Genomic DNA, 9,423 nt, shown 5'->3' with positions numbered 1-9,423 from the left:
TCCCTGACCAACTCCTTGACCCTGGCCAACTCCCTGACCGTAGCTGCTACCCTGACCAACTCCTTGACCCTGGCCGTAACCGCTTCCCTGACCAACTCCTTGACCCTGACCGGCACCCTGGCCGCTTCCCTGACCCCTTAGCTGAAAAAAAAAAAAAAAAAAAAAAAAAAAAAAGTGTACTACCTACTTCTAATCCTACATTCAAAGACTGAGAGTCACTAATTTCTGCATTTCTTCAGGCTGTGTAATAAAAAAATAAAAATAAATCAACAGATTGTCTCGCCTAGAGTTACATCTGCTATGTTCAAGATTCCAAACAGACACAATAAAACAGCACAAACGAGAAATACACTCGAGTGATCATCCTCCCAACCTACGATCTCACAACCTCTGCTAGAAAAAGAGCTGAATTAGCTTGTCAGAAGAAACGGACAGTGATGGACACAAAAATAAATGTGTTGTTATAACATCATGCTCTGTAAATGGGGTTTTAAAGAGCCAAGGAGATCAGGGCAACTCCAACCCTGATCAAACTCGCCTGTAGCTTTCTAGTAATCTGAATGGAAGGCCTTGATTAGCTTGCTCAGGTGTGTTTGATTGTGGTTGGATGAGATTAATGCTGCATTCAACCCATTCACGTTTTTGGTGTCTCTGATGTACACATTTGAGGTCTTGGAGTCTTCACTAATGAGTTGATGAGTTAAATCGGGTGCGTTTGAATAGGGAGACCTCTAAAAAGTGCAGTGTTGGAGGTTTTCTGGGACCAGAATTGGGAACCACTGAGATTCAAGATTCAAGATTTGTATTCGTCACATACACAATTATATAGAGCATAACCAGCAGTGAAATGTGAGTCAGGTCCACTCCATGGACAGAGTAATCATTAAAGAATACAACACGGATGAAATATACATAAATATAGCTATGAAAGAATTATAGCCAGAAAGGAATAGGAATATCAGATAGTTGACATGGTAAGCAAGTTTGTGTATATATTTTAATAAAAAATGAAAAACTAAATAAAACGAATAGCGATACATCTGTTAGTGGCTGCGGTGTGTCACGTGACAATCATGCCGCGTCGCCATGGAAACAAGGGGTCAGTTAAAATATTTGAACTTACGCGTTGAAAGGGTTTTCTAAGTAAACAACAATAGCCCAAGTTTAGTAAACATTTTTTATTGAGACTATAAAAAATAATTCTGCATCTATTTTTAGGTGTGCCAGCTGCCACTGTGGGGGGCACAGGCACACCCTGGCACACCCGTGGCTACGCCACTGAGTAAACAATAAAAATATAAGAATAGAATATAAAAAAGATGTATACTGTAGAATTAGATAGAATGGAAAATAATTAGCATGAAAGTACACTGTCGTGATGTGGTTCAGTAGGACAGCTTTTCCACGTTCCAGGAGTTTCTAGATGACCAGCTGTACACGAGAATAGGAATCTTACGTTACGAGAAGATGTTCGGATCAGGATACATCAGCACAGGTGGCATCAGCACAGGTGGCATCAGCACGACCAAAGTCAGGGAAGCAGAAAACATGCTCGCACATCTTCAGAGGTGCCATGTGAAGAAAATAAAAAAATAATAAAAGAAAGAATGAAAAGTGTACTTTTTTAAAATGCCCTCCCCATCGAAAGTGTATGTTAGGCTAATAATATTACTATTCAGCAGTTCAGTGAATGACACGTTAATTTAATAAAGTATTTTTAGATAAAATATTACCACTTTGTTTGTTGGCTTTGCTCTGCCAATGAAAATAGTTCCAAAGCACAGCACAGCAGAAACATTACAAAACCGAGCAATATTTGGTCTTGAATCATTCATTGAATTGTTTTACTCTAATTCTTTGAATTAATGATTCAGGCAGTCACTTCATTGTTTCTGTCCTCATTTTTTTATACAGTATATATATAAGTTGAATGAATGGTGCAAAAAATCATTTATAAAAACAGCCACTTGTTTGGTCCCCGGTGAGTATGTATTTTTGAACGAATCTGTTCAAATGATAAATGATCATTGAAGGATTCAATAACTCATTTATAAAGACAACAGTTTGTTTTATTTCAAAATAAATCAGCGTTTTAGAACAAATCACGGTTAAATGAATGATTTAAGGACTCATTTGATAAAACATGCTTGAAAATTAATTTTTGATCTAATCTGCTGAATAAGGATTCATTGGCTCCTTTGTAAAGATTACCACTTATTTCGTTCCAAATGAATAGGGTTTTTGAACCTCATTGTCGCCGCCTAGTGAAGTAACTGTCACTTTCAGAAAGGTGACTGAGGGTGCTTTCACACTTGGTTCACTTGCCTGGTCCGAACCCGAGTTCGGTTGCTCCCCCCTCCCCCTGCCCCTGCTGGACTGTGTTCATATTATAATATTTGAGTCCGAACCGCGGTTCGCTTGCGTCATCAAGCCAGCAGCTGTTTACCCCGTTGCTTGCTAACGACAGCGCAGGAGAAGGCGGCAAATGCATAACATTACTCTCTGCACTTTAATTTATTAGGTTTTTGAACGTCGGTCTTACGAATGTACTGAAAATGCTCTAAAGAACATTGAGGGTGAACATAGGCTACGTTCTCACACTGCAGGCTGAAACGACCCAATTCCGATTTTTTTTGCCCCTATGCGACCTGTATCTGATCTTTTCATGACAGTCTGAACGACACAGATCCAATCTTTTCAAATGTGACCCAAGCCACTTGGGTATGTGGTCCTGAATCCGATACGTATACGATCTTTTGAAATGCGAAAGGCTTTTGAAAGGCCAAACTCGAGGGCTCTTATCGGAACCAGGCGGTTTACGAAAAAATTTCCAGCGAAATGGCCGAGCGTGGTTACAAACTATCTTTAAAATAACTTTAATATTGCAAAAAGAGCTACGCTGTTGACTACACTGTTGTTGACATCCATGTTTAACGTTAGCTACTTCCGCAAACAACGTGTGACGTCGTTGACCATTGAGTACTCTTCTGCGCATGCGGGTCACTTCTGGGTCATTTCACGTTCACACAGGAGATCACAAAAGGTCGCATTTAATTGGAAATGTGAACGGCCTAGCAAAAAAATCTATTTCTTTCAAAAAATCGGAATTGAGCATTAAGCCCTGAAGTGTGAATGTAGCCATAAATTAGATGTACAGCTCTCTGCTTGCAGCGCGTCAGTCACGCTCATCAGGAAAGTGAGTGAAACCCACAGACAAACACACATTTTCATCAAATAATTTGTCATTTAAACCGGTTCACTTCCGCGATTTGGTACGATTGCGTTCACATAAGCAGCAAACCGTACCAGAGTTCACATGAAGCGTACCCCGGACCACCGTTTTTAAGCGGACTCGGGTACGGCTCGCGGGTGCGCATCCGAGTACGGAAGACAGCGTTCACATCATCCAAACGAACCGAACTCTGACATCAGTCGAACCCGGGTGCGCACCAAAAGTGCTAGTGTGAAAGCACCCTGAATTAGTATTGCATCACGTCTCAGACTTTACTTTGGATATCAAGTAACAAACAAAGAAAGTACCAAAACTGTCTAGCAGACTGAAGTGTTTGCTAGACAGTTTTGTTTCACTGTCTCACTAACTCTTTAACCATAATTAAACATTATCAGACATAAATTCAGTTGCATTTGTATTTCAGTGTGGTGCACATTCTGATCACTTTCACATTATCATTCACAGCTGTAGTTCCTGATTACTGTTGCACATTTAATTAATAATTTACTGAATAATCTTTTTCATTGACAGACCTTTGGGGTGGAGGTTCTAGGCATGGACCTGTCATTAAACATGGTGGAGATCACCATGGAGAGAGCCGTCAAGGAGAAACTCCCATTAGTAGGTTGGGGTTTTTGAGCTAACACCCTAACAACCACATAAAAATGCGGCAAACTAATCAGAACGGCTTCACAGCATATAAACACTGTAGCAACCACCCATTACACACTTGTAAATCCATAGCAAATGCAACAACTCAGAATAGCTTTGGAACTGCATATTTGGACCCACCTATAACAACTAAGTTATTAATACATAGTAACTACCCAGTAACCACCATAGCAGCCACCTATGACATCCTAGCAACTGAATAGCAACACCCTAGCATCTTGGCACTACGTTTTTTCCACAGAAAATCTCTTTCAAAATGGTAAATAGTATTATATGAAATAAAAAGAGTACATACATTCTAAATTTGTATCCACCTTATTCTTCAATGTGGCCTATGGATGTGATTTCCAGTTCATTAGCCGCTGAATGAAAATAAGGAGAAGAATAACAATGTGTAGTAAATGGTAAAACTGTTTGCACTACGAACCAGTGTGTTCATATTTAAGATAATACATTTAAATAGTATTGTAAGACACACCAATTTGCAATATCAAGCTGCAAAACAAGCTGTTTTGTACAGCTAAAAATAGCTGGATGCAGATGACGACGGAAGCCAGACCCATGAAAATCACAAATGGCTACGTCCACTCTTACAGGAAGAACAAAGTGGATAGTTTTGAGAATGAACAGAGCTGCTTTCTGGGAAAGCTTTGAGAGTTGCTCTGCACTCCCTGATAGTAGAGTAACCGTCTGTCCTTTCTCTACAGGTGCAGTTTGAGGTGTCAGATGCTACAAAAAGAACGTTTCCTGACAGCACCTTTTAATGTGGTTTACAGCAGAGACACAATTCTGCACATCGGGACAAACTTGACCTCTTCAGAAAGTTTTATGTGAGTGTTTACTCAAGTAAACACCTACATGTGTGCATGCTTTAATACCTTTCACTTTATATGTTGCAGAAGTAGCATACCGTATATTTGTGTGTGTGCATAAGGGTTGTGTTTATGTATGAGGATATAGAAATGATTATCTGTGTGTTGTAGGTGTAAATATACTATCATTGGGAAGCAGGTGTTGCAGTGTGTAGGTGATTGTGGATTTAACAGTTAACATCACCTTGAGCCTTCTTTCTTTTTTTATTAAGACTCTAATGAGATGACACATTACATATGGCTTACAAAAACAAGCCTTTGCTTTTGTATTGAACTATTGGGGATAACAAACTAATCCAATTAATTCTTATCAGTGACTACTGCTGTGGAGAGAAGCCTTGGTCTCCAGCGTTTCAGGATTACGTTAACCAGCGGGGATATATACTTTACACACCACAGAGATACAGACAAGTACAGATCACATAAAATTATAGTGTACTATTAAAGCTTGCTTGGACTGAGATTTAGTATTGATTATGTAATGCTGATATCAGTCACTACAGTGCTGTAAATTCCAAAAAAGCTTGCACAGGAACAAACAACTCGTTTCTGCTCATGCTGAGTGTGTTTGTGTGTGTTTTTCAGTTCCTGAGCGAGGTGGGATTCAACAATGTTTGTTCTGAGGACAGAACCAAGCAATTTATTCAGGTCATAAAGGCTGAACTGCAGAAATCCAGGGAAATGAAAGAGGAGTTTATTCAGGTTAACACACATGCAATGTCTACATTACATTTACAACCACACATTTGCATGCTGTTGGAGGAAATATTTCCCCCCCTTTTTCCCCTCCTTTTTACTTTTACATACAATGAAAACATGTTTCACTTTCATTTAAGGAATAGTTCATCCAAAAATGCAAATGCACTCACCACCATGCCATTCAAGATGTAGATGAGTTTGTTCATGGGATCAGATTTGGAGAAATGTAGCATTACATCACTTGCTCAGCAATGGATCCTCTGCAGTGAATGGGTGCCGTCAGAATGAGAGTCCAAACAGCTGATAAAAACATCACAATAATCCACAAGTATTATTTTGAAGAGAGGGCACATATTTTATCCAGAAGCAACAGTTTAAAGTTGAAAATGTCTTAATGGTAGATTTGTATCTTACATACATGCAGCTTTTAACTTTACAAGCTATTATTAGATTTTTTGCAATCACGTGATTCTGATGATGTGTGAAATTCTGATGAAGGGCAGGAAGTGAAAGCAGGATGGATGAGATGGAGGAAAGTCCATACTGTAATGGTTTAAACACTATTAAAATAGAAACGTATAAACAGAAAATCATAACTTATGTTGGACGTGATCCTAATGTTATAAAAAGGAGTGATTTTTAAACTTTTTCAACGTGTCTATGTGTGCCGTATGACATTGAGTGAATTCTGACTCATGCTGAATGTGTGAGAGTTGGTAGCCCTGTATCCATTTATATATTTCTTTATTAATATCTTAATATATTATATCTTATATAAACCATTTTCACAAACGAGCATTGTCTGACTCGGCTCCTCCCAACCACAGACACAGGTTTACAAGCCACCTTTCTTGCATTTTTCAGTCGATTTCAATTCGTACCGATAAATGTTTCTTGGTTTGACTGATTTGAGCATCCATAAACAACACGAAACATAGACATTTTGAGTTTCTGCTAGCGATTCCTTTATTGAAAAATTACTTCCTGCCCTCCAGCTGCATTTTTATCAGCTGTTTGGACTCTCATTCTGATGGCACCCATTCACTGCAGAGGATCCATTGGTGAACAAGTGACGTAAAGCTATATTTCTCCAAATCTGTTACTATGAATTCATTGTCATGTTTGATAGCCTGGGTGAGTACATTTTCAGAACACTTCATTTTTTTGTAAACTATTCCTTTATATATTGTTGGAAAGGAAACAGCTTCTTAAATGTTGCACACTTATACTGTGTACTCTCTCTCTCCAAAAGAGTTCTCTCAGGAAGACTATGACGCTGCTGTAAACAGTTAGACAAAAAAAAAACAACAACAGCGCTGTGAGACTGGAGACCAACACTGGGGGCTTTTCTATGTCTCCAAAAGAATGAGAGAGAGCAACAATCCAACTAATGATCAAATTCAAAATCAATATATTTTAGATGCTATATAAAACGTGTACAACAGTACAGCGAAATTTGAGTATTTTCAGAGCTGTAAGGCTGACATATACTGTCATGCAGCATAAATGAATGAAATTCAACTTTTCTATATTATTTTTGTTTGTTGTTTTGATTTTATACGCTTGTGCTTTTAGTGTGTTTAATAAAATTCTCAAAATCTCATATGAAATGAAAGTCTATGATTTAAACACCTGTTATAAATCTTGGTGAACTTTATACCTTATTATAAACTGCAGATAAACACTAGGGGTGTAACCATTCACTCAACTCACAATGCGATATGATTCATGATACTAAGACAAATTATTAAAGGGGTGGTTGATTAGCTTTTTTTCGAACGCTTGATTGTGTTTATGGGGTGCAGTGAAATATTTCACTGCACCCCATAAACACAATCAAGCTTTCAAAAAAAAAAAAAGCTATTTAAAAAATAAATATTTTACCTTTACTCTACACTGCTCTTTCCATTCGCGTCAAAACGGTCTGCTGAGTTCCTGGTTCCATGAAGCCCCTCCCTCATAATAACCTAATGGGCTCTGATTGGTTAGGGGGTTTAGTGTGTTTGTGATTCACTAACTGCAAGTGTTCCGTAAATGTAACGCAGCCTTACCATTACAGGTAGTTGCCTTTTCCCGGGATTTATGTAAAGATGGGTTAGTGATGTCACAAACCCAGGAAGAAATTGACCCATACTCAGAATTTGTGCTTTGCATTTAACCCATCCAAAGTGCACACACACACCGTAAACACACCCAGAGCAGTGGGCAGCCATTTATGCTGCGGCGCCTGGTTCGGTGTCTGGCTCAAGGGCTCCTCAGACTTTGTATTGGTGGCCTGAGACTCAAACAATCTTAGAGTTAGTAGTCAAACTCTCTAACTACTAGGCAACGACTTCGTTAAGAAGCTATTTTTTTTTGTCCTTAAACAGTGATTTCTGCAAAAGAAAATATCTCCCTTTGCATTGAACTTTGAGCATCTTAACTTTGCAGATGTTGTTTATGCTTTAACAGCAACATTACACACTTATTAAAGTTCAAAGTGAAATCATATCACAAATCATGCACATTTCTTTGTCAAATCTAGATGAAAAATGTGAAATAAATCCCAAATCAAATAAATGTAAAAAAAAAAGAAAGAAAAAAAATATATATAATAATAATATCTACACATGGCAGATGAGTGAATTATGACTCATTTGAAAAGAATGACCAATGAGAGGTGTTCAAGGACCAGCAGATCTGTCTCTGACTGTGAATTACAAAACACTAGAAAATAGAAACATTTGATGTTCATTTCACAAACCTATTAGGCCAATATACTAGAAAATAATCAGTGCTTAAGTTGGCAGCCAAATATCATTTTTTTAATTTTTAATTTTTTTTTTTTTTTTAAAGGAGAAAAAAGTTAATATACATTTTTGGATGCTGAATAAGCTAATCGCACCCAACGAGCAAACAAGCATTGACATTCATTTTCCCAAACAAGAACATGAAAAAACGTTATCGTGCTTTATCGTGTCTGATTGCTGGCTATTGTAGAAGTTCGGCAGCTGCGCTACAGAAAGCTGAGCGCATTGATGAAAGCTGACAGACCAGGAACACTACACTACTACACCGGACACGAACGACTTCAAAACACATTTCAGACGCACTCCACGCGCGTGCCTTACCGCGCTACCCGGACAATAATGAGACATGGAAAGTTGTCTTTGATGCATCCAAGTTCAGCTCGTGTAAACTCGTCTTTAACCAAACAGCCCCACAAAATACCTAAACGTCCCCCTTTCCAAAATATTGCTTGGAAAAAAAATAACGATGATCTGCAGTTATCTCCAAAGACATATTTTTGTCCATTTTTTGTTTTAGCTTATCTCACATTATTTGTCTAATGTAATCGCTTTTTTATGCTACACCCCTATATATATATATATATATATATATATATATATATATATATATATATATATATATATATATATATATATATATATATATATATATATAATAGAACTACAAATAAATAATAAAAACGATCATATTACTTTTTTCAAATTATATGTCTCTGTGTGTGTGTGTGTGTGTGTGTGTGTGTGTGTGTGTGTGAGAGAGAGAGAGAGAGAGAGAGAGAGAGAGAGAGACTGACATTTTTTGTCTCTGTCAATATAAATGTTCTCTTTTTAAATTAGGCTATTTAATAATTATTTTTACTTTTAACATTAAAATGTATTTATTTATTATTAAAATGTGTTTTACAATAATATCAGTAGGCTACTGAATTATTTTAAGATAATTTCATATAATTCATTTCATATAATTATTATTTCAAATAATAAATATAACGCTAAAATATGAAATAAAGTTTTTTTTTTATAAATGCAGCATTTATTGTACAGCAAGTTATGAAAATAAGGTAATTTGTAATAAAAAAAAATAATATAAAATATAGCCTATTATAAAACAAAATGTGATTTATTTTATATTTAAAATCATATAATATTAAATAAAAAA

The 9,423-nt window shown here is 37.0% G+C and overlaps 1 pseudogene; it reads left to right on the top strand.

Annotated features, from left to right (window-relative positions):
* The first annotated feature begins 1,467 nt into the window (after positions 1–1,467).
* Positions 1,468–5,985, top strand: LOC128027092 (uncharacterized; annotated as a pseudogene).
* Positions 5,986–9,423: the final 3,438 nt, after the last annotated feature.

Source organism: Carassius gibelio, chromosome A14, assembly GCF_023724105.1.
Source record: "Carassius gibelio isolate Cgi1373 ecotype wild population from Czech Republic chromosome A14, carGib1.2-hapl.c, whole genome shotgun sequence".
Lineage (NCBI taxonomy): Eukaryota > Metazoa > Chordata > Actinopteri > Cypriniformes > Cyprinidae > Carassius > Carassius gibelio.
This window is presented reverse-complemented; position numbering and strand designations above follow the sequence as displayed.